A 25539-nucleotide genomic window follows, 5' to 3' on the forward strand; every position below is an offset into this window, starting at 1 on the left:
AATGGAATTTCCATCCTACTTTATGATAGCTATTAAAAGCCTGCTTGCTGGGTCAGGCTGGGAAGGATCTATGCTGTACATGTGGTGGTAGTGCTCCAGAACATAACTCTGTGGAGCAGCACATTCAATGGTAGCTGTATTGAGAGCATGACCTCCAAACACCTGTCTAGGAGAAGTGAGGGATGCTGAAGTCTATCTGAGCTTGGCAACCAAAAATCCAACGCTTACAGGCTGCAGTTATTACATTTGTTTGCTCAATTTAGTTCAGTTTTCAGGCTTCAGATGTGCAGAAATCCAATTCTTTGTTCTTTCATCCTAAGCATTACAAGACGTTTCTCCTGCCCCCAACAAAGAACCATACCTTTCCTGCCCACCAGTTCCTTGATGAAAACAGAGATTAAGGGAAGCACCTCAAAGCCTCCTTCCTTTCCAGCTTCCTGCCTTTTCTAGTCAATTTTATAACTCCTTTTCAGAGGCCTGGTCCAGTCAATTTCATCATCCCTTAGCCAGTTTCACAATGCAATATAAAACTCTCCAGCTTGATTTTCCCAGCTTATAAAAGTTGTGGGTATGCATGTACGTGGGCATGCTCCTTATCTTTTCCATGTCCCACAAGTCAAATTGGTTGTATTACTCTTTGAAATCTATTGTATCTGGCAGCACAAAACTTTGATTACCTGGAAGACCTAGATTGACTGATTGATGATGTGCCAACAAGTTGGTGTTGACTCTTAGTGACCACATTTTCTCCAGGAGCATCTGTCACCAACTTGGTTCTTCAGGTCTTCTGACACCACACCCATCACCACTGTAACCGAGTCCCTCCACCTTGCTGCTGATCTTCCTCTTCTCCTCTTTCCGTCTACCCTTCCCAGCATTAAAGCCTTCTCCAGAGAGCTCGGTCTTTGCATAATGTGTCCAACATAAGATAATTTGAGCCTGGTCATTTGTGCCTCAAGAAAGAACTCTGGGTTGATTTGTCCAATGGTCCATTGGTTTGTTTTCTTGGCTGGGAAGACCTAGAGGGAAAACTTTGAGTGAGGAAGACAAGTTGGAAGACATACTACTGTATGTGCTGTTTGAGAGAGCCAGTTATCATAATAATAGAATGTAGGACCCAGGTAAATCTGCCAAAAAGGTCCGCCAGCATCCTAGTTCACACAGCATCTAACCAAAGGCTTTTAGAAAATCTAGAAGGAAAATAACTTGCCCCTTTGCTGCACCCTGGCAACTCACTAATATAAGCAAGGGCAGATCTCCCAATATTTTAACATAAAATAAGGACCTTTATGACAGCAAGTTGACCACCAAGAATTAATGTCAATTACCCCCCCCCCACATCACACATTACCGAATACTCTTTTCTGCTCACCATTTACTCCTTGTATTTATTTTACCATCGTGTTACTTGTTTTTGCTGCAGCCGATTCAGGATTTATCTCTACCACTTTACCATTAAAAATAATCAAAGCAGCTCACAATTAACGCAAAGTACAATCAAGTCCAATAAAAATCCAAGTACAATAAACAGCCAAACAGTAAAATTACTCAGTTGAGGATATTTATAGTTACATAGTTCTCGATGCTGCACTTTAAAAAGGATATAGACAAATTAGGAAGGATTCAGGGGTGGAAGGAAATGAAGACCATGAGAAGTTGGAAGCAAGTCAGTTAAAAAACAAGTTGTTTGTTTGTTTATTTATTTATTTGATTTATTTGAGTCTCAAACTCATAGGAATAGGGAAGTGGTAGAAGCTAGCCGAAACTGCCTATAACTGGTTTCCATCTGCTGATGCTAAAATGCTTATGTGCCAAATAATAAGAGGAAGATTGTGAGCCAAGCCCTCGGAGGAGGGGGAGGACAGTTAGGGTATAAAAGAAAGTAGCCAAGTATTATTTGGGGTTCCTTCTTGTATGGGGGAACCCACCTTTGCAAACGCGTACAAATAAACTCTTTTCCTTGAACCATCGAACCTTGAGGTGTGGTTTTTGCACCATATACCCGCTGACAAAGATCTCCCAGGGATCTCGTACTCTGTAGCACCCCCTTGCCTGCCTGTGCACTCCCACCCTCCACGTTCCTTATCTGGGACTCCCGTCGCTTCCTGCTTCACAACTCATGTGACTTGGGGTTATGATGGGAAGCGGGACTGCCGGGATTGCCATAGCAAAGCAACGGGGTCATGTGACATCATGCTTTACAATGGCATCGTTTAGTGACGGCAATCCCACTTCCAATGCCGTCCTAACCCAAGGACTAACCATACAGGCATTTGAGGCCTTGCTGTATGAAAATAGTCGGGAGGAACTTGGGATGTTCTATCTGGAGAAGACTTGTCTGAGGTCTGAGGTCGTGGTAGCCATATTTAAGTACCTACAGGGACACTGCAGGGAAGATGGTCAGGCAGGGCCGCAACTAGAGGGTGGCAAGTGGGGCATGAGCGTGGGGTGGGGCGCCAAAATGGGCGTGGAATCCATGTTTGCCCCGGGTGACACAGACCCTAGTTGCAGCCCTGTGGTCAGGAACTCTCCTTCCTGGCCACAGAAATTAGGCCACAGAAATTAGGACCAGCAACAAGAGGTGTTGGGTACAGCAATCTAGATTTCATTTAAATATAAGGAAAAACTTCTAGCCAGTAAGATCTGCCCAACGTGGAACGGTCTCCTTGTGGCTTCTTCATCTCTGGAGGATTTTAATAGAAGGCTGGATAGCTTCCTGTCAAATATGGCTCTGTTGGTTTTTCTGCACATTTCAGAGAGTTGGACTGGATGATCCTTGTGATCCCTTCCAACTCTATGATTCTATTTGCTACTTACAAAATTAAGGGCAGAATTCCTTAAATCCCAGCTAGAGAGCAGCAGCAGAAGAGAGACCATTTTCTTGTGCTGCTAGGGAGGTTCCCAATTTATTGGATTGGCCCCTGGTGGGCCCGGATTGCTGGACTGGATGGGCCCTTGGCCTGGTCCACCGTTGGGGCTACAATTCTTCTGTGCAGAACACATGAACTTAACAGGCATAGACTTGATTTCTGACGAGCGTTCAGCATATCTTGATAGTGACAGCAGTTTCATCATCAATTACCCAAGACATCCCACCGGCCCTTAAAGTTTATAGCATCCCCATTACTCCTCTAAAAGTGTGTTGTTTATTCGTTTAGTCGCTTCCGACTCTTCGTGACTTCATGGACCAGCCCACGCCAGAACTTCCTGTCGGTCGTCAACACCCCCAGCTCCCCCAGGGACGAGTCCATCACCTCTAGAATATCATCCATCCATCTTGCCCTTGGTCGGCCCCTCTTCCTTTTGCCCTCCACTCTCCCCAGCATCAGCATCCTCTCCAGGGTGTCCTGTCTTCTCATTATGTGGCCAAAGTATTTCAGTTTTGCCTTTAATATCATTCCCTCAAGTGAGCAGTCTGGCTTTATTTCCTGGTGGATGGACTGGTTTGATCTTCTTGCAGTCCAAGGCACTCTCAGAATTTTCCTCCAACACCACAGTTCCAAAGCATCCATCTTCCTTCGCTCAGCCTTCCTTATGGTCCAGCTCTCGCAGCCATATGTTACTACGGAGAACACCATTGCTTTAACCTTGCGGACCTTTGTTGTCAGTGTGATGTCTCTGCTCTTAACTATTTTATCGAGGTTTGTCATTGCTCTTCTCCCAAGGATTAAGCGTCTTCTGATTTCCTGACTGCAGTCAGCATCTGCAGTAATCTTTGCACCCAGAAATACAAAGTCTTTCACTGCTTCTACATTTTCTCCCTCTATTTGCCAGTTATCCATCAAGCTGGTTGCCATAATCTTGGTTTTTTGAGGTTTAGCTGCAAGCCAGCTTTTGCACTGTCTTCTTTCACCTTCATCATAGGGCTCCTCAGTTCCTCTTCGCTTTCAGCCATCAAAGTGGTATCATCTGCATATCTGAGATTGTTAATGTTTCTTCCAGCGATTTTAACTCCAGCCTTGGATTCCTCAAGCCCAGCATGTCGCGTACAAGTTGAATAGGCAGGGTGAGAGTATACAGTCCTGCCATACTCCTTTCCCAATCTTAAACCAGTCCGTTGTTCCGTGGTCTGTTCTTACTGTTGCTACTTGGTCGTTATACAGATTCTTCAGGAGGCAGACAAGATGACTTGGTATCCCCATAGCACTAAGAACTTGCCACAGTTTGTTCTGGTCCACACAGTCAAAGGCTTTAGAATAGTCAATAAAACAGAAATAGATGTTTTTCTGAAACTCCCTGGCTTTTTCCATTATCCAGCGGATATTGGCAATTTGGTCCCTAGTTCCTCTGCCTTTTCTAAACCCAGCTTGTACATCTGGCAATTCTTGCTCCATGAATTGCTGAAGTCTACCTTGCAGGATCTTGAGCATTACCTTACTGGCATGTGAAATGAGTGCCACTGTTCGATAGTTTGAACATTCTTTAGTGTTTCCCTTTTTTGGTATGGGGATATAAGCTAATGTTTTCCAGTCTAATGGCCATTCTTGTGTTTTCCAAATTTACTGGCATATACCCTCTAAAAGTAGCAATTGAATTATAAGATTTGAACGTGACCCAATGGGATACTTGTTAAAATAAATGAGGGCCTTGTGTTTAATTAAGTTTGGTGGCAGTCTGTGTCTGACCTTGTCTGGATTTGGAAACTAAGATGGATCAATCCTGGTTAGTACTTGCATGGGAGACCACAAGGAAATCCCAGGACTATAGGCTAGATGAGGTTGAAAAACTTCCCTGAAAAAGGCAACGGCAAACTAATACCAAGAACACTACAAAAACCTGTCCATAAAATCAGCAGGTGTTGTGAATGACTGAAGGAGTCTTTATTTTCAATACAGTTTTGATTAATTTTAAATTAATGAAGTTAAATTTAGTTAGGCCTTGGCCCTAACAGCCTTTATGTGCCACAGGCTCACCACTCAAAGGCCATTGCACACCCCTGTGGGGTACGTGATGGTGGTTCTACCTGGTGGGAGGTTTTTAAAAAAAAGGTAAAGAGATATTTCTTGCAGATGCATGGAGCAGGGGGCTGGTTTAAATGTCCTCTGAGACCCTCTACTCTCTGATTCCATCCAGCCATCCGTCCATCCATCATCACATTTCCAACCAAGCCTAGGATAACAACGGAGAGCTTAAAAAGAAATGCTTAAAAAAATACTGATTAAAAGAAATGGGAAGAGAACTGCCAAGTCTCTGTAGGGAAGAAGTTTGATGGTGTATTTTGTGCTGCTCCTGCTTGGAGCAGGTGCATTAATAAACTTACAATAACACTTGCCTTTAAAAAAAACCAATTAAGAATGCTCAGTCTCACTGTTGGAGATACTCCTGCATATCTTACAGCTTCAGCAAAGGCAGAACAGCATTTAAGGAGTGGGATAAAACTATATTAGCCTCAGTATCCAACAATTAGCATATGCAAGTAGAAATCTAGCTCTGAGTTACTTAAGGCAGGTCATTCCAACAGAAATCCTGTAGAAATCCTTTCTATAGGAGGGCTGTAGAAAGATCAACGAAAACTAATAGGCTGCGTTCATCCAACAGATGGAACTTGGCTGAAATGAGGTCAGATAATGGCCCTCAACTCTGGGATGTCTGCAGGATACAGTCATAAAAAGTTGCAACGGCCACAAAAAACAGGTGGAGCTTCCGTCGCACCATGCTGGCCAGCATCTTGACTTGTTTGACCACACCCTGTGGACACCCTGGTTCAGCTGTGCCCACTTTGTGCCCTGTTTTTTTTTAATCTGTTCATCTTTTCTTTCCTTCCAAATGGTACACCTTCTGGAATGGAATTCCAGTTTGGCATTGCAGAATAAAGGAAGTGAAAAAAAATGGGTGCCCAAATGTCAACAATAAAAAATGACAAGGTAGGCAAATAACACTAGTCCAAAATACTATTCCTAGCCCTAATTTTGGAAGGGAACTTTTTGTTCAGGGATATGAACAGGATGGTACAGTAGGTCTCCATGAGTGTGGTTCATGAATCCCATGAAATAGTTGCATTATTTGAGGTTGCACTCTTCAAAGCAATATTGTTATAGAAAATAGGGTACAGGTAAAAAATAGGGTACAGGTGAAAAAATTAAAACATATTTTTATATGTATATTAATGAAATATTACAGTAAAGGATAAAAATAATATAATTTAAATGTATGGTTCACAAAATCACAGAGGAGTTATAGAAAGTGAAATAAAAAGAAAAAAATTCTACCGTAGATTCAGGTATCCCAACACCTCCTCCTATTTTAGCGTTGCTATGACCACATTGATGCCATTCAGTTGCATCAACTTTTTGTTCTAATGCAGTGTTTCTCAACCTCGGCAACTTTAAGACGTGTGGACTTCAACTCCCAGAATTCCCCAGCCAGCATGGCTGGCTGGGGAATTCTGGGAGTTGAAGTCCACACGTCTTAAAATTGCCGAGGTTGAGAAGCACTACTCTAATGTAATAATGAGCCTCTTCTTTTTAAAATTTGTAGAGCGCTGTTTTCCTCTGATGGAATCTGCCTTTTCTCCATTTTGCATGCAACCTGGTATCAATTTACATTTTGCACTAAACCGAATTTCTCATTATTCAAACATGCCCTAATTGCGACCTCCCTGTGTATCCCTGATCCTTCTCCATATAAACTGGCCCTCCGTGGACATGCATTTGGTGAAGGAGTGATTAGAAATGTTACCTAAATGGGAAAGGCTCCTTTGAATTCCGCTCAGCTGCTGATGGTTGTGCGAACTTTCAACCTAGTTTAAGCCCTGGGATTTCTTAGTACCCCTTTTTTTAAAAAATGCCTTCATATCAGTCTTGACTTCTGGCTACTGCCTGGACGAGTCCTTTATGTTTTCTAGCAGTGTTTTGAGAAGTGGTTTGGCCTTGCCGTCTTCTTCTAGGGCTGAGAGAGAAGTCCTCTGGCTGACTTCGTGCCTAAGGCAGGACTAGAACTTAGGTCTATTGCCCTTAACCACTATACCAACTGGCTCTCCCTGCAAGTATTAATGAGGCCCAGTCCTGCCTAGCTTTTTCAAGCTCAGCAAGGGTCAGCTAGACATTGCCACCCAGCTGACAGCAGATGAAATCTGGGTTCGGTGCAGTGGGAAAGGTGCTAGACTAGAAACCAGAAGATGTGAGTCCTAGTCCTCTTTAGGCATGAAAGCCAGCTGGGTGACTTTAGGCATGTGTCAGCCTTACCAGGTAGACCAGACAGGAAACAACCAGATAAGCTAATTCTACTTTATTGTAAAGCTACATTGACAGAATCTTGCAAGTCTGAAAGTACAGATCTCCTGCCCTCTCCTTTACAGCCCGAGAAGCTAGGGAGGGTCCCTTCTGAGCCTCTTTCCCCACCCACTATGCAGCTGTGGGCTATGCCCTCTCTTATCTGACCGTTCCCTAGGCAGCATCTCTTTGCCCCGTCTCCCAAGTAAGCTCCTACCATCAAGTACCAGTCAAAGCATGCTGGTGATCATGGGTTGAGCATTCAAGCACATCTTTTGACCCCTTGCCCATTTGGTGCATAACGTGGATACATGAATTTGATAACACTTCCACAGGCTAAAAATTACTACAGTAGATTTGCTATTATTTGGCAAACTAGGAATTGTAATGAAATTCTCTTTTTACAGAGGAGTAGGGAGTAGCTGTGAAGAAGATATGTAGCCAGCTGTTCAGAAAAAAATGAACTTAGTCCAGGAAAACAGGAAGGGGTGAGGAAGAAATTCAGAGTTGTCCTGCCTTGACTCTCTTTGGTTTAAGAGGGAAGGAAGGGGAAACACTATCAGGAATTCAAGATTCTGTTATTATACCCTTTTACAATAAAGTAGAGTTCTAGCATTTCTTGTGGGATTGGTTTCCTGACCTGGCCCACCTCGAAGGGATGACATTGTTTAGTGAACTTTTGGAACGAGTTTGTTTTTTGTGAGAATAAAAGGTGGGTTGAAACCCAGCAGTAAATATTAGGGAAGGGGGGGATTTTGTAGGATGATCCTTTTTTATAATTTGTAAATGGCATGGAAGGACCTACAATAAAGTTCAGTATTTGAAACTGTCTGTTGGATGATTGCCTCAAAGGTGTTTGAGGTGAATCAAAGAAGCCCATTATCACAAAGACCATTATTTTTTTCTCTGTTCTTGTACAGATAGTCCTCACTTAACAACCGTTTGTTTAGTGATGGTTCGGACTTACATCGGTGCTGTAAAAATGACTTATGACCGGTCCTCACACTTACAACCATCTCAGAGTCCCCATGGTCACGTGATCATGATTTTGGCACTTGGCAACCAGTCCACATTTATAACCATCGCAGTGTTCCATGGTCATGTGATCGCCATTTCTGACCTTCCCGGCTGGCAAGTAAAATCAATGGGGAACCATATGATTCGCTTAACAACCACTTGGTTCACTTAATGCCTACTGTGATTTGCTTAATAACTGCTGCAAAAAGGTCGTAAAATCGGGTTGGATTCACTTAATGACTGCTTTGCTTAGCAACCAAAATTCTGGTCCCAATTGTGGTTGTTAAGCAAGGACTACCTGTAATGGTATGTGCGAATGACCTTGGGAGACATGGAGAAGAGCCACAGCCAAGGTAGGACAAAAGGCAACTTAGCCCACAGAAGGAACGTGGATGGGGCAAGCATCTCAGAAGGGACCCTCCCTAGTTTCTTGGGCTGCAAATGCACGGGGGAGAATGGTACTTTCAGACTTGCAAGATTCTGTTAATGTAACCTTACAATAAAGTAGAATTAGTTCATCTGGGTGTGCTTTCTGTCTGGACTACCTCACGAGGCTGACAGTTCCCCCTCCCTCCCTATTGAAATCAACCACCCAGCAAACAAGGGTGTTTGCAGAATCCTTGGCCTGCAGGCATTTGCCCTAAGTTCTCACGACACTTGCCGTCAGCCAATCTGGGAAGAAACAACCCAACTTCACTCCAGGAAACTGGGGGTGGTGGTGGGGGAATGACGCTTGGCCTATGACGGGCCTGTAATTTCATCAGCATCTCCTCCTGACTGATACCAAGTGACACAGCTATTGTATAAGTAACAGCTCAACCCAGTGATGAGTTTGTCAGTTCCATGTAATGTGGTGGGTTGACAGGCTGGCTTATTTATTTATTTCTCCTCCCCACCCCTTCACCCCCTTTCTCCCCAGTAGAGAGGAATGAAATTGAAGGAGAAAAGGTCAGCAAGGGCTGGTCCTCTTCTCTTTCTCCTTGAAATGGCTTGTTCCCTTCCAGGAAAATTGGAGGCGACAGGTTGCTTTTCCTCTTGCGGAATCTGTGCCAAGCCAGAGTGACATCCGAAAGGAAAACTCGTTAGAATGGCAGGAGGATGGCAATGAATGTTACTTGTTCATAATGAATTTCAAAGGTGCCAGACCCCGGTTATTGTGAGTGGCATCTGCTGCCACCGAAGCAACAGGGACAGCTCCTTGGATTAGCGAGGTGGGCTGACTCCTTTGGCCACTCTGCCTGCCTTGCCACGTGTAGGGAGAAGTTATCTTCCTGGCCAAACACTCACCAAGGATGAGTAAAAGCAAGTGTGTGATGCTGAAGATATTTCTCCTGTGATTGCCCAGTGCCCATGGCCTCGAATATGCAAAGTCCTAAAGCTGGACCACTGATCTTCGTGGCTCAGGAACTTCTCTTTTAAGTTGGCAGAAAATGTTTTGGAGTCTAGAGTAGTGCCAGGGTCGGGTAGAGTTGGCCCATGGTTGGGGAGAATATGTAAGACAGTGTTTCTCAATCTTGGCCACTTTAAGCTGAAGGGACCAACTCCCAGAATTCCCCAGCCAGCTATGCTGGCTGGGGAATTCTGGGAGTTGGTCCCTTCAGCTTAAAGTGGCCAAGATTGAGAAACACTGATATAAGATAAGGGTTGCAATGCATGTAAAAAAAAAAGGCAGGGCTTTAATCATACAGTCAGCGGCACCATCTTGACTTTTTTGACCCTCCCGCCACAGACATCTCTGTCAACCACCCTCAATGGGAAAAAAAAAAGGTTACTTTCCTTATCCTTATAAACCACACCCAAATTTTACAACCCAAGCAACTCAAATCCTTCCCCAGGAAGAGGCATATGCCGATGCCATGTGTATTTTGTGTAACACAATGAACTTTGCATAACTTCCATAACTTATTCTTATTTTCTATCTAGAGGGAAGGGAAAGAATCTAGTCAGAGCAGTGAAACTCTGCCCCCCACCCCCAACACCCAAATATGATATATTTAGGAACCGCTGGTCTGCATGCTTTCAGGTTTGATATTTTTCTTCCACCAGAAACGTGCTTTCAAAAAACATGGAAAGTGAGATTCTGAGGAATCCGGATTCCTTATCTTGGACATTTTTCCCCCCCTGTTCTCCTGTGCAGTTGTGGTATATGGATAGTCAGCCCATCAGCTATGTAAGCATGAAAGAGGAGAATACAGCAGAAATATAGCATTTATGCATATCTTGATAGGTTTAATGCGCTAAGGGCTAAGAGTACAGTGATGAAGATAATGGGGCATGAGTCACTGGCTAATTGAGCTTCTGCTGAGTATTTGTTTATTAATGCTAGTGTGAGTCAATTATGAGGCTGGAGGAAGACAGATTTTTTTCCCCTCCCAAATGATGTATTAAACAATCTTTGTTCATTTGTGCTTTGGGATCCATGCTGGATGTTTGCACTGCAAACATATTGCATTGCCCCATGATGCTAGTATTTTTCTGCTGGTAAAATGTGATTCTTCTGGAAGGCAAGGGCACCCAGTGTGATCAGCTGATAGGGTGACTGTATTCGGATTGCCAAATTCTCCGAGCAGTAAAAGGCAAGGAAGAGTTTTCAGGGCCTTTCTGCTGCCAATGCCTGGTCATCTGGATTTTTGGGGCCCAGACAGAGCCACTCCGTTATAAGCAACAAACAGAAGTTGGAGTAAAATGTTCCATTGCCCAGTGCTCCTGTCTGGATTGCCAACCAGCCCGCCATGTCCACTTGGATACACCATTGCATGTCCTTTCCTTTTTAAAAACTCCCTCAACAATCTGCATTCTGGTCCCATATTATTTAACCACATCTGGATGGAGTAGGGTTCTAAACTTTAGGAATTTCACACACCCCCATGATCAATATAGGTACAATATAGGCCAGATGCTTTGACATGGGGTCGCAGTCTAAACCCTGCCTTGTGTGTGTGTGTGTGGGTGTGTGTCAACATTGTACACACGCACAAAGGGGCGAGAACTGGTTCACAATGCCATGGTCACCTTCTCACCCTCTCTGTGGGCACCAATGTCTCATCCAGTGATCCTTGGACTCCAGCAAACCTTGGGATCTCCCAGTCTGGCTGTTACAGCTCTTCTGAACATGGAAGTCCAGTTAAAATTGAGACTGCTATTTGGAACATCTTGGTGCATTGGGGAATTCAAAATGTCTTTCCAAGAGAGTCTTAAGAATGTCGTAAGCAAGACTGCAAGCTCAAGATCCCTTAACAGAGGTCCCTTATAGTTTGTCTTGTAAGAGATCTTAGGGACGCCTTCTTCCTTGACAAATTTAACTGCACGTTAACCAAGCGATCTTTGACATTCAGTAGATAAGAATGATAACTATTATTTACAAAATGGACCATCATTTAGGGTTCTTCCTCACCACTGGCTTAGTGCTGTCCACCACTTCTTGAACTGGCAAAATACTAGAGCAACATAACATTTGCTCCCACCCCCACCTCAGTGTTCCCTTTCCTGCTAATGGTAGATGCTGGTAAATGGTATTGTTCTTTTTTACAATGTACAGGGCACTTTAAGGATGAGGATTAATGGATTCTACTAAAGGTCACCAGCCAGTGGGAAAACATCAACCTTTTTTTAAAAAATGTGGGATGGGGCTGGGGAGGAGGAGAGTTTCGACTGATGGCTACCTGTGCCAGTGGTTTGTGTGGGTGTGTTCAATGGGTAGCCCAGCTGTCAGCCCCCAGATAACCTGGCTCATTTTGGAGGTGCTGAGCTTGCCAATCGGAAAGTCGGCAGTTCAAATCCGCGTGACGGGGTGAGCTCCCGTTGCTAGTCCCAGCTCCTGCCAACCTAGCAGTTCAAAAACATGCCAATGTGAGTAGATTAACAGGGACCGCTTCAGCGGACAGGTAATGGCGTTCTGTGTAGTCATGCTTGCCCTATGACCACAGAGAAAGTGTCTTTGGACAAACGCCGGCTCTTCGGCTTTGAGACGGAGATGAGCACCGCCCCCTAGAGTCGGACACGACTGGACTTAATGTCAAGGGAAACCTTTACCTTTACCTTAGTGCTAAACGTGTGTTCAAAAGTAGCTCAAGCAACAGCTGAGAGGCATGGAGAGGGTTATCACTGAGAAGCAGGAGAGGAAGGGGGAGGTCTCCTTTTGCATCCTGCACAGTACCCCCATCTTCACTGCTGATCAGCTGCTGTTCAGGCTAATCCAGGGATTCAAGTCAGGGGCTAGCTCAGAGGCCTGGCGGGTCCAAGGGGAGAATCTCATTTGAAAGAACCAGATTTTCCTGCAGCCCAAAGCAGATTTGGCCCTGGATGACAGATTGGTCAATATCTTCTGGGCTCTTCTCATTGCCTAGGGTAGAGTTTCTCAACCTTGCTGGCTGGGGAATTCTGGGAGTTGAAGTCCACACGCCTTAAAGTTGCCAAGGTTGAGACCCACTGCTCTAAACATTATTGAACATTTCCATTATTGTGCACCATGCTGGCCGGGGAATTTTGAAGGCTGAAGTCCATACATCTCAAAGCTGCCAAGGCTGAGAAACACGGGCGTAGGGGATCACCTGACGGTGACACCAACCAGTGGTCCATGTTATTTGCACCGAAGGCATTTTGTGGCCTGATTAAAGGGGACGCCACCAACACCACAACAACGAAAGACAACTTGAAGCTGCCCCAGGTATGGGCCTGGGGAGGGAAGGAAGGAAGGGAACTTCATGAGGACAAGTTTGCTGTCTCACAATTGTGATGAAGTCAGGGGCAAATGGGGAAAGGCCCTTTGGCTTTGGGTACAGAAGAGTCTAGCTTCAGTCTGCACTCCTAATGAAAGGAATGAGTAGCAGTACCAATCGAGCAGCAAAGGCTCGGCTAGATGAAAAAAATATCCCAACTAATCTGCCTAATCTGGGGGATTAGAGTTCCTGAATCTGGGCCTTTTCTAGATGTGTGAACCTCAACTCCTGTGTTCCCCAGCCATTGCTGGAAATCCTGAGAATTGAAGCCCCCATATCAGGAGGCTGTCTAGGTGGGGAAGGCTCTGGTAGATGACAAAGGGGCCATGTAGCATGATACAAGTTCCTCACCTTTAAAATAAATGGGAGAAGAACAGGGAATTACGAGTGAGGCTTCTGTTTTACCCCAAACCTTTCCTCTCACCTTTGTGTTCAGCATCAGAGCTCTTGAACAGCTGAAAGAGCTCCTGAGCAGCTGCAGAGTGCACTCCCTTCACCTCCAAGGCCCTAAGGACAGTTTCAACCCAACAGGTCTCAAGAGAAATACAGGTAGTCCTCACTTAATGACCATTCATTTAGGGACAGTTTAGACTTACAATGGTGCTGAAAAAAACAACTTACAACCACAGTCATGTGTTCATGATTTGGGTGCTTGGCAACCGGTTCACATTTATGACGGTTGCAGTGTCCCATGGTCACGTGATCGCCATTTTTGACCTTCCCGGCCTGCTTCTGGCAAGCAGTCAATGGGGAACCACATGATTTGCTTAATGACCACGTGGTTTGCTTAACAACCACAGTGATTTGCTTAATGACCACCACAAAAAAAGGTCATAAAATCAGGTTAGATTCGCTTAATGACCGCTTCACTTAGCAACTGAAATTTTGGTCCCAATTGTGGTTGTTAAGCAAAGACTACCTGTAGTTACGGTCAGTTTATGGCATTTCCAATCCCAACTCTTATTTTGCTTGGAATAAAGCATTGAGAAGGTGTGAGTATGGTTGTTGTCTTGTGTGTGTGTGTGGGTGGGTAACCTTTTTGATTTATTCAAATGTTCGTAGTCAGGAAAGCGTTAAGACTTCCCCCTCTCCTCCTCCTCCTCCTAACTTTCTAAATGGTTGAACTCTTGCGTGTTGTAGTTTTTGACCGCAAATCATCTTTAATAGCAGACATCATGGGACGACTCATTACATTAAACTATTTTTCATGCTATCTCCTGTAATATCCTTTAATCCAATGCGTTTCAAATCACCTCGGGCTAAAATAAGAGACATAGCAGTGTAATAGCTTAGTGTATTAGTGGATTAATTGCCCTGTTGTGGTCTCTGTTAGGAGATCTATGGAATGGCCCCCGACATTAATTGTCAACTGCAAAATGAATTTAACTCCTTGAGGGATGAGCAGGGACCTGGGCTGATTTTGGGGTTCCAGCTGGTTTGGGTGACTGTCCTGGCCCCATGGGAGCTCATGGAGGTGGGGCAAAATTGGTCTTCCGAGAGAACAAGCTCCTAATTTCCGAAGGGATGAGAGGACATTGATGTAATAGTATGTGGGAAAGACCTTGGGAGACGGAGCGAAGAGATGCTGCCTAGGGAATGGTCAGATAAGAGAGGGCATAGCCCTCAGCTGGATAGTGGGTGGGGCAAGAGGCTCAAAAGGGACCCTCCCTAGTTTCTCGGGCTGTAAAGGAGAAGGCAGGAGAATTATATTTTCAGGTTTGCAAGATTCTGTTAATGTAGTTTTGCAATAAAGTAGAATTAGCTCATCTGGTCATGTTTCCTGTCTGGTCTACCTAGTAAAGCTGGCAATTCCTGGAAAGTTTTACCCCATCAGAATCCTCAGCGGATGGTTTAATGCCACATAATGTAATGCAGTCAAAGCCATGTTGTGAAAATGGGGTCTAAAAAGGAGACCATTGATGGAGAAAGGACTCCAGGAGGGATAAATGTCCATGGGGGAGGTGCCAAAATGAGCAAGATGGTGGAAGGAGCATCGTAATGCAAGCTCTGCCCCTTTGGAGGTTCCACATGCTCAGAAGGGGTGGAGCTTGCATCGTGGGGCCCCTTCAGCAATTTTGCTGATTTTGACCTCTCCCCTTGCTAGGAAGCCATTTTTTCATTGACTCACTGATGTTCCCCATAATATCAGTCTTTGTGAACTGATCCTAAATCCGCACTCTGCCTTAAGAATTTCAGGAGGATTTGCTGCATCAGACCAACATCCGTTGTGCTCCACATGCTTTGCAAAAATCCTGGGAAAGAAATGGCATTTAAGTGAAGGATTGCAAAAGAGGTCCTTCAAGAAGCTTCCATGGCTACAGAGGGACTAGACTAGTGTTTCTCAAACTTGGCAACTTTAAGACATGTGGATTTCAATTCCCAGAATCCCCCAACCATAAACTCAAGTGCTAATGGTATTCCCTGTGATACTCTATGGAAGGAAAAGTTGGACTTTAAAGAAGCAGGATAGAAAGAGTATTGACACCATTGAACTTAGGTGTTGGAGAACACCATCAACAGCCAAGAAAACAAACTGATGGATCATTGAACAAATCAACCCAGAATTCTCGCTTGAGGCACAAATGACCATGCTCAAATTATCCTACTCTGGAAACATTATGCAAAGACCCAGCTCTCTGGAGAAGGCTCTGATGCTGGGAAAGATGGAAGGAAAGAGAAGAAGAGGACAACCAGCAGCAAGGTAGATGGACTCAGTTACAATGATGATGGGAGCATCGTTGGAAGACCTGAAGGAACAGGTTGAGGACAGATCAACTTAGAGAAGGTCTATCTACGTGGTCACTAGGAGTTGAAAACAACCTGATGGCACACAACCAATCAATCAACGTGTGTCCTACATTGCAATGTTTTATTGCAATCCTTACATGTGAATGCCTCAAGTGGCTTCTTTTGCTGATTCATCATGACAGATAGCCATGGGATTTGCTCTTGTATGAAGGCCTGGGTTATTAAAGAGTGCAACACACCATGGCCCAACTTCAGCACTCAAGACTCTGGAGGGAAGCCATGATGCTGGAAAATAGTTTAAGATGGATCGGTGTTTATAGCACAAGCACACACCTAAGGGACCATGGGGAAATTGCAAATATTCTATGTTCTTTGCAAGGAACTCTCCTTTTCCTCCACCCCTCAACTGTTAACTGCTGAGCAAAATGTGTGTGTCTGCATTGGAGGGGACATCCACCAAGTTTGTTGATTTGATTGGTGTATCACAATGTTCCATTTGTAAATGTCATCTCCTCCCTACTGCTTGCCCGCTTACAGTTGTCATTTTGGCAGCAGCTGCGGGAAAGAGTGACAGGTCCTATATTCCCCCAAGGTTCCTTCAATTAATCCGTTTTAATATGTTACAGATGGCCATTGTGCAAATGGCTGCTGAGACCGTAAAACCCTGACACACAACAGCTCATGTTGTGCTCAAAGGGGGATTCCTGCGTAATCCTTCTCCCCCACCCAGATGTTTTCCCTTGACCTAACATCTTGGCCTGGTTTGCAACCTACATGGCTGGGATGGGTTGTAGAGATGATTATGGACCCTATCTAAAGAGTCTTTAAGTATCAATAAGTTATTCTACCCTTGAACTCATATACTTCCTTGATTTCAGTAGAAGAGAATAGCTCAGTGTTGAACTGTGGAGTCCTTGGTGCTCTCTGAGCTTGGTTGTTTGCTTGAAGACGTTTCATTACCCAACCAGGTAACATCATCAGTGTTACAACCACACTCAGAGGACACCAGGAAATCCACATTTCTTCATTTCCCTCTTGCCTGCCTCCATAACTTCTTGGTGCATGAAAAAGAGCACATCAGCTGCTCAGGGACCCACACAGGGCCTTTCTTGACACCTACAGTTCCAGAAGGGAAGGTTGGTTGTCAGGGCTGTCTGCAAGATACGATCAAAAAAGTCAAGATGGCAGCCACGATGGGACAATCAAAGCTTTCCCTGCTTTTTATATTTTTTATACACATGAGGCATATAAAAAATGGGCAGAGCTTTGAATTCACCGTTGTGGCCACTGTTTTGACTTTTTTTGAGCATGCCCTGCAGACACCCTTGCTGGTTATCCAAAAAGTCTGTCTGTCTGTCCGAGTGGAAGGCAAGCCTTCTCATGGCTTTATTTTATTCAACGTATCAGTAGTGTCTTTTCCCTGCTTGATAACTTAGACGGAAGTACACTAGAAAGACATGGGGATTAAAAAAATCTTGAGAAAACCCAGAAACAGGGGAGCAAGCACTGTGCAATTGGAAGGAGAGAGTGGCAGATTGCGACTCAAGACTGCTGGTTAAGAAAGGAGATTAATTTAACTCAGTGTTTTGGGAAGTTGGCAACTTTAAGATGTGCGGACTTCAACTCCCAGAATTCCGCAGCCAGCATGGCTGGCTGGGGAATTCTGAGAGTTGACATCTGCGCATCTTAAAGTTGCCGTGTTTGACAAACACTGATCTAACCCATGGCAGGGGCTCTGTGATGGAACTGCTCTAGGCCTAGATGCTGAAAAAGAAGACAATGCAGGAATTGTGGAGAACCCTTTCAAGTCTGGGTTGCTAGCAAAGTCTTGAGTCAGTCGGGATCTGGGACACAGGAGCTATGGACCAGCCCAAGATTTGGGACAGAGATGATCTCAGGACTGAAGAATAAGCTAGAAGGATTGAAAGGCAGGACAAGATCTTTCCTGCTTAAGTGAAGTTCAGCTAGAACAGGAAGCTGTTTTATATTCCCTGAGTTCTTAAGGTACACAAGCCAGGTTTGGCTGATTTCATAAAACTAACCAGCCTTGGAGTTAGTGATTCGTTGGATGGAGACTACCAGAAAACCCCAGGGCTGTTAGCTAGATTGGGAAATTGGGGGAGGGGGTACTCACAACTACACAGCCCTGAAGAAGGCAATGGCCAGCCAATTCTGTATTCTTGCTCTGAAAAAAACAAGACAGTGTCCTCGTAGTGACATTTGTAAAGTTCGGCTCAAGGGAGATGTTCGGTTATGTTCTGCGGGTGGTGGATCTTCCTCTCTGTATTGTTGGTGTTGAGGTCACAGCAAGGATATCACACTTTCTCCCAGCTGGCATTTTCATTTCCATAGTCTGTCCTGGAAGGAGCATCATTCAAGCATGCTCCAGATTAAAAAGGGCAGCCGTTCCCCCACAAATCAGAAATAAATGGCAGCCCATAGTGCTGGCCAGTATGGCAATATTGTATTTTCCCATTAAATGATCCCTGAAAAGACTATTCTGCAGAGTTAGTTAGTTATTTATATTTTTTATTCTGTGCAGGCTGCTAACAATCCCATCTGTTTTAATGCCTGCTTCTCAGAGCAGATTTTTGTCTGGGAAGATTTACGTCTCCATTTTGCATGATTGCATAGTCAGTCCATGAAAAGTTTCATTCCAGAATATGTTTGCATGATCAGATGGTCAGTCCAGGAAAGGTTTGCAAAGGATCGTTACCTTGTCGTGGTGCTGGAGCTTGAGCACCTCAATGATGCCATGAGCTAAACCGTGAAGGGCCACCCAATACGGGAAGGTCATGACAGAGAGGTCAGACTAAGTGCGATCCCTGGGGAAGGTCATGGCAACCCACCCCAGTATTCTTGCCGTGAAAACTCAATGGATCAGTACAACCAGAGATATGTCGGTATACCATCGGAAGATGAGACCCCCAGGTCGGAAGATGGTCAAAATGCTACTGGGGAGGAACAGAGGATGAGTTCAACTAGCCCCAGACGTGATGACGCAGCTAGCTCAAAGCCGAAAGGACGGCTAGCGGCCGACGGTGCTGGTGGTGAACGGCGAATCCGATGTTCTAAGGATCAACACGCCATTGGAACCTGGAATGTAAGATCTATGAGCCAGGGCAAATTGGAGGTGGTTATTGGTGAGATGTCAAGATTAAAGAGAGACATTTTGGGCATCAGTGAACTGAAATGGACTGGAATGGGCCACTTCACATCAAATGACCACCAGATCTACTACTGTGGACAAGAGGACCACAGAAGAAATGGAGTAGCCTTCATAATTAATAGTAAAGTGGCTAAAGCAGTGCTCAGATACAATCCAAAGAACGATAGAATGATCTCAATTCGAATTCAGCGCAAGCCATCTAACCTCAGAGTGATCCAAATATACGCCCCAACCACAGATGCTGAAGAAGCTGAGGTAGAGCAGTTCTATGAGGATCTGCAGCACCTACTGGACAACACGCCTAAAAGAGATGTTATTTTCATCACGGGAGACTGGAATGCTAAGGTGGGCAGTCAAATGACACCTGGAATTACAGGTAAGCATGGCCTGGGAGAACAAAATGAAGCAGGACATAGGCTGATAGAATTTTGCCAAGACAACTCACTCTGCATAACAAACACTCTCTTCCAACAACCTAAGAGACGGCTTTATACATGGACTTCCCCAGATGGACAACACCGAAATCAGATTGACTACATCCTTTGCAGCCAAAGATGGCGGACATCTGTACAGTCGGTAAAAACAAGACCTGGAGCTGACTGTAGTTCAGATCACGAACTTCTTCTTGCACAATTTAGGATCAGACTAAAGAGATTAGGGAAGGACCCACAGGTCGGCTAGATATGAGCTCACTAATATTCCTAAGGAATATGCAGTGGAGGTGAAGAACAGATTTAAGGGACTGGACTTAGTAGATAGGGTCCCAGAAGAACTCTGGACAGAAGTTCGCAGCATTGTTCAGGAGGCGGCAACAAAATACATCCCAAAGAAAGAGAAAACCAAGAAGGCAAAATGGCTGTCTGCTGAGACACTAGAAGTAGCCCAAGAAAGAAGGAAAGCAAAAGGCAACAGTGATAGGGGGAGATATGTCCAATTAAATGCAAAATTCCAGAGGTTAGCCAGAAGAGATAAGGAATTATTTTTAAACAATGTTTAAAAAAGTGGAAGAAGACAATAGAATAGGAAGGACAAGAGACCTCTTCCAGAAAGTTAGAAACATTGGAGGTAAATTCCAGGCCAAAATGGGTATGATCAAAAACAAAGATGGCAAGGACCTAACAGAAGAAGAAGAGATCAAGAAAAGGTGGCAAGAATATACAGAAGACCTGTATAGGAAGGATAACAATATTGGGGATAGCTTTGACGGTGTGGTCAGTGAGCTAGAGCCAGACATCCTGAAGAGTGAGGTTGAATGGGCCTTAAGAAGCATTGCTAATAACAAGGCAGCAGGAGACGACGGCATCCCAGCTGAACTGTTCAAAATCTTGCCAGATGATGCTGTCAAGGTAATGCATGCTATATGCCAGCAAATCTGGAAAACACAAGAATGGCCATCAGATTGGAAAAAATCAACTTATATCCCCATACCAAAAAAGGGAAACACTAAAGAATGTTCAAACTATCAAACAGTGGCACTCATTTCACATGCCAATAAGGTAATGCTCAAGATCCTGCAAGGTAGACTTCAGCAATTCATGGAGCGAGAATTGCCAGATGTACAAGCTGGGTTTAGAAAAGGCAGAGGAACTGGGGACCAAATTGCCAATATCCGCTGGATAATGGAAAAAGCCAGGGAGTTTCAGAAAAAGATCTATTTCTGTTTTATTGACTATTCTAAAGCCTTTGACTGTGTGGACCAGAACAAATTGTGGCAAGTTCTTAGTGGTGTGGGGATACCAAGTCATCTTGTCTGCCTCCTGAAGAATCTGTATAACAACCAAGTAGCAACAGTAAGAACAGACCACGGAACAATGGACTGGTTTAAGATTGGGAAAGGAGTATGGCAGGGCTGTATACTCTCACCCTACCTATTCAACTTCTATGCGACATGCTGGGCTTGAGGAATCCAAGGCTGGAGTTAAAATCGCTGGAAGAAACATTAACAATCTCAGATATGCAGATGATACCACTTTGATGGCTGAAGGTGAAGAGGAACTGAGGAGCCTTATGATGAAGGTGAAAGAAGAAAGTGCAAAAGCTGGCTTGCAGCTAAACCTCAAAAAAACCAAGATTATGGCAACCAGGTTGATGGATAACTGGCAAATAGAGGGAGAAAATGTAGAAGCAGTGAAAGACTTTGTATTTCTAGGTGCAAAGATTACTGCGGATGCTGACTGCAGTCAGGAAATCAGAAGACGCTTAATCCTTGGGAGAAGAGCAATGACCAATCTCGATAAAATAGTTAAGAGCAGAGACATCTCACTGACAACAAAGGCCCTCATAGTTAAAGCAATGGTGTTCCCTGTAGTTACATATGGCTGCGAGAGCTGGACCATAAGGAAGGCTGAGAGAAGGAAGATCGATGCTTTTGAACTGTGGTGTTGGAGGAAAATTCTGAGAGTGCCTTGGACTGCAAGAAGATCAAACCAGTCCATCCTCCAGGAAATAAAGCCAGACTGCTCACTTGAGGGAATGGTATTAAAGGCAAAACTGAAGTACTTTGGCCACATAATGAGAAGACAGGACACCCTGGAGAAGATGCTGATGGTGATGCTGACCCTGGAGAGTGGAAGGCAAAAGGAAGAGGGGCCGACCAAGGGCAAGGTGGATGGATGATATTCTAGAGGTGACGGACTCGTCCCTGGGGGAGCTGGGGGTGTCGACGACCGACAGGAAGCTCTGGAGTGGGTTGGTCCATGAAGTCACGAAGAGTCGGAAGCGACTAAACAAATAAACAACAAGAACAACAACAGTCAGTCCGTCCAGGAATTGTTTATACGATCGCATGGTCAGCTCAGGAAACGTTCACATGATCGCACGGTCAGTCCCGGAAAGGTTTGCATGATTGCATGGTTAGTCCAGGAAAGGTTTGCATGATCGCATGGTCAGTCCTGGTTTGAATTCCAGAAAAGAACATAAGCTGTGCCCTGCTGGATCTGACCCCTGGCCCATGTAGTCCAGCAGTCTGTTTTCAGAGTGGCCAACCACCTGCATCAGGGAGCCCTCTAGTCTCCCAGCAGATGGCTTTCGGAGGCTGTCCACAGCCATCAAGCCTAAAAGCCCTTGATCCCCAAGAATTGCATAAACTGGTCCATCCCATTTTTGAAGCCAGCCAAGCTGGTAGCCAGCACCACACCTCACACTAGCGAAATCCAAAGTTTAATTATGTGTCATGTAAAAAACTACTTGATTCTTCCCAGATTCAAGCTAAGGAGGCTCCTAAGGACGTGACAGGAACAGCTTATGTTCTCAGCCTCAGCTGCAAATTCCTGGCTGCCCAGCTATTCTCTAAGCAACCCTTCACCCTTTGCTACCTCAAGCTGCTTCCAAGGAGCTACGACAGGGCTGGGAAATGTGTTCCCCCTCCCCGCCTTGCATCTTCCTAATTGGCTTGTTTGTTTTGTAATAAGCGATTCCTGCCGGTCTCCGTTCTGGATAGTTTCTCACACCATTAAATGAAGTTCTGCTTTATTGATCACTGTGTTTCCAATTTGAAGCCCGAAAAACGATGAAGACGTTTTCTTGGTTCCCCCCCCCACAACCCCCCCACCCTCTTCCACTAACTCCCCACCCCAAGTCTGCTTCACTCCACTTAGGTGACCTGCTCCTTGTCCTCACTGTGGCTTGAGATAATGGCTTCTCTGGAGGAATGCGACGTAACGGCGGCTGTATTTGATGCTCCGCATCTTTATCCCTGGGTGGGTGAGTGGGTGGGTGGGGAATAGTTGCTTGCTTCGAGTGGCAGCAGACAGGAAGGAGACAAGGTTGAAACCATCGGCCTTGCAGTCGTTTTCTCATTGGTGATATTGCCACACAGCTGGGTCAGTGTCACCACTTCTGCAGATTAGAGAAGGACCCGGGCACCTTTTGCTACGCCGGAAAAGCCCTGCAAATATATTATTCGTGGATGGCTGGGGAAGGCCTCTCTCTCTGGGACCAGCCTTGGCACTCGCTTTAGCCAATTAGATGCTTCTTCTGGTCTCCGGCGGAAGAAAACAAGCCGGGATCGTGCGTTGCGCCAGAAACGACCTTGGTAGGCCTGCTTTATTTATTTATTTATTTATTCATTCATTCACTTTTGGCCATTCTCATTCACCTTGATGGGCAGTAAATGTGTTGTGGGCTCCACATCCCCAAAGAAGCGAGGAAAAAGGCAGAGAAAAATCAAGGAGCAGTGAGAATGCTGGAAGATTGTACTTGTTGTAACCCCAAGATGAATGAAGGGTCTGTTCCACCAGGAAAGTTTGCAAACTCCCTGACTTCCCACAGAAAATCCCAAGTACAGCCATTATGAGAGCCAGTTTGCTGTAGTGGTTAAAGCGCCAGGCTAAAAACTGGGAGCTGTGAGTTCTGGTCCTGCCTTGGGCACAAAGCCAGCTGGGTGACTTTGGGCCAGCCACTCTCTCTCAGCCCTAGGAAGGAGGCAATGGCAAACCACTTTCGAAAAAACCTTGCCAAGGAAACTGCAGGGACTTGTCCTGGCAGTCTCTGAGAATCGGATCCGATTGAACGGATTAAAAAAAAAAGCCATTATGGAGGAATTCTTGTTTGGAGCGTTTCATATTAGAGCAGCCAGGAGAACTTTGGAGGAACTCGTCAAGACATGTAGAATGTTAAAAAAATGTGTACTGTATTCGCAGTGGAAAAATAAGCCCAAAATCTTCACAGGAAAAAAAAATCTGAAGGAACCCTAAAGCATCTGGAGAATGAGAAAGAAAAAGAAAAGCTTTGTTTGCCAGGAAGGAAAAGGAACATTTCCATAAATGGAAAGTGGATCTCTGTAATGTTTTCGTAATGCAAGCTCAGTGCTCCCCAACACAACCAGTCCCCCCCCCCCATTTTCTTAGCACCAATACAGCATTTTAGAAGAAGGGGGGAGGCAAAAGAGGACAACGATGTGCATTAATCCGCATCTGGAATTTTCTTAGGATATGCATGACATTTTACAAGAGGGCCTAAACAAAGTGGATCTTTTACGGAATGAGTAAGCATTCAAGCTTACTTTTATTGCCCTTCGTTGCAAACATTTTACAGCAAGGTTTTCAAAAGAAAGCAACATTTTAAAAATATATTTCTTTTAGAGCAAAGGGACTGGACAGCCTGTGCCACGTTCCAACGGTTCTTCTTCTGAGAACGGACTATAAACAAACCCAAGGTTGCAAATCCCATTTTTAGGGAACAAGGGGAAAAAAAAGCCAGCCCATGTGCCCTTATTGATATTCATGGGAACCTGGGACAAGATATCAAGGCCCTCGAAAAGGTATCTGCTGGATGCCCTCTTGCCATTTTTTTTATGGGGGATCTTAGGTTAATGAAATTAAATGCCAAGTGCTTCATGCGGAGGATGAACCTGAGGTCGTCCCTGCAGCAGTAGAAAGAAAAGCCTTGTCTGGAGGGTGCAGCATCACTGATTTAGACCCCCAGCAAGCGAGTGAATAGCAGGCACTGAACCATGAAGGTAGATTTTTATATTGCATTGCATGGAGGGGAGCTGGTGGCTTCTGCTTTCAGTGAGAATCACCCGCCTGTTCCCCCATTCCTCTTCCTCCTCCTCCTCCTCCTCCTCTCCTCCTCCTCCCCCCTCCTCCTTTTTTCCCTTTCTTGGAGCAAGGAGAAAGAAAGGGCTCCCTTTTTTATACAGAGACGCTGTTGCAAACAGTTAAAGGGCTATAGGTTGGCTAGGAAAAGATGGGATGGAGGAGGATGGAAACATTGGCTCTGCATTTCCTCTCCTTCTGCTCCGAAGGACCAAATGTGCAGCGCCGGGACGGTTCTAGGGTGAAATTCTCTCCTGCTACTCGCGTCTAGGCAAGGCTTTCTAGAGTGAACCTGCAGGAGTCTTTATGCTGGGTTGCCTGGGAAAAGCAAATTGCAACTCACTAATTGGGGAGCGAGATCTAGTTTGGTATGGTGGTGAAGGCAGCAGGCTAGAAACTGGGAGACCGTGAGTTCTAGTACTGCCTTAGGCACAAAGCCAGCTGGGTGACCTTGGGCCAGTCACTCTCTCCCAGCCCTAGGAAGGAGGCAAGGGCAAACCACTTCTGAAAAACCTGCCAAGAAAGCCGCAGGGACTAATCCAGGCAGTCTCTGAGAATTGGACACGATTGAACAGATTAAAAAAAAAAAAGGGGGACCACGGGCATCTACAAGGGAGATCAAAAAAGTCAAAAGGGAGGGCGTGGCTGTGCACTTGGAGCCCCGCCCCTGCATAAAGAAAGGGGCAGGGCTTTGATCATGTGGTCAGGCCTACCATCTTGAATTTTTCACCCACACCCACATACCTGACCAATGCCCATGCTGGGGAGGCTGTTTCAAGGTGAGTTTATGCAACACCCAACTAAGACCAAACTACATTATAGGCTTGATGCAAACTATGTTCCCAACCACAATAGTGGGTCAACAATGGTTTATGGATTAGTATGTTGGGTGGACCTCACCAATTGTGATTTTTTTTCAGTAAACCACGGTGAAGCAAAGTGGTGTGATCCGGATCTGTTCTGCTGTGGTTTGGCTTAGCATGTCCCGTGAACCTAGCCATGGAAGTTTGTAAACCATGGTTTATGGTTTCAAATGCCACCCTGAACATCGCAGTAGTTAATTCAATATGCAGGTGCGTCTGCAGTGTGTGTGTGTGTGTGTGTGTGTGTATGTGAAGGGAGGTGTTTCAGAGAAATCA

The sequence above is a fragment of the Candoia aspera genome, chromosome 1 (genome assembly GCF_035149785.1).
Source record: "Candoia aspera isolate rCanAsp1 chromosome 1, rCanAsp1.hap2, whole genome shotgun sequence".
NCBI lineage: Eukaryota > Metazoa > Chordata > Lepidosauria > Squamata > Boidae > Candoia > Candoia aspera.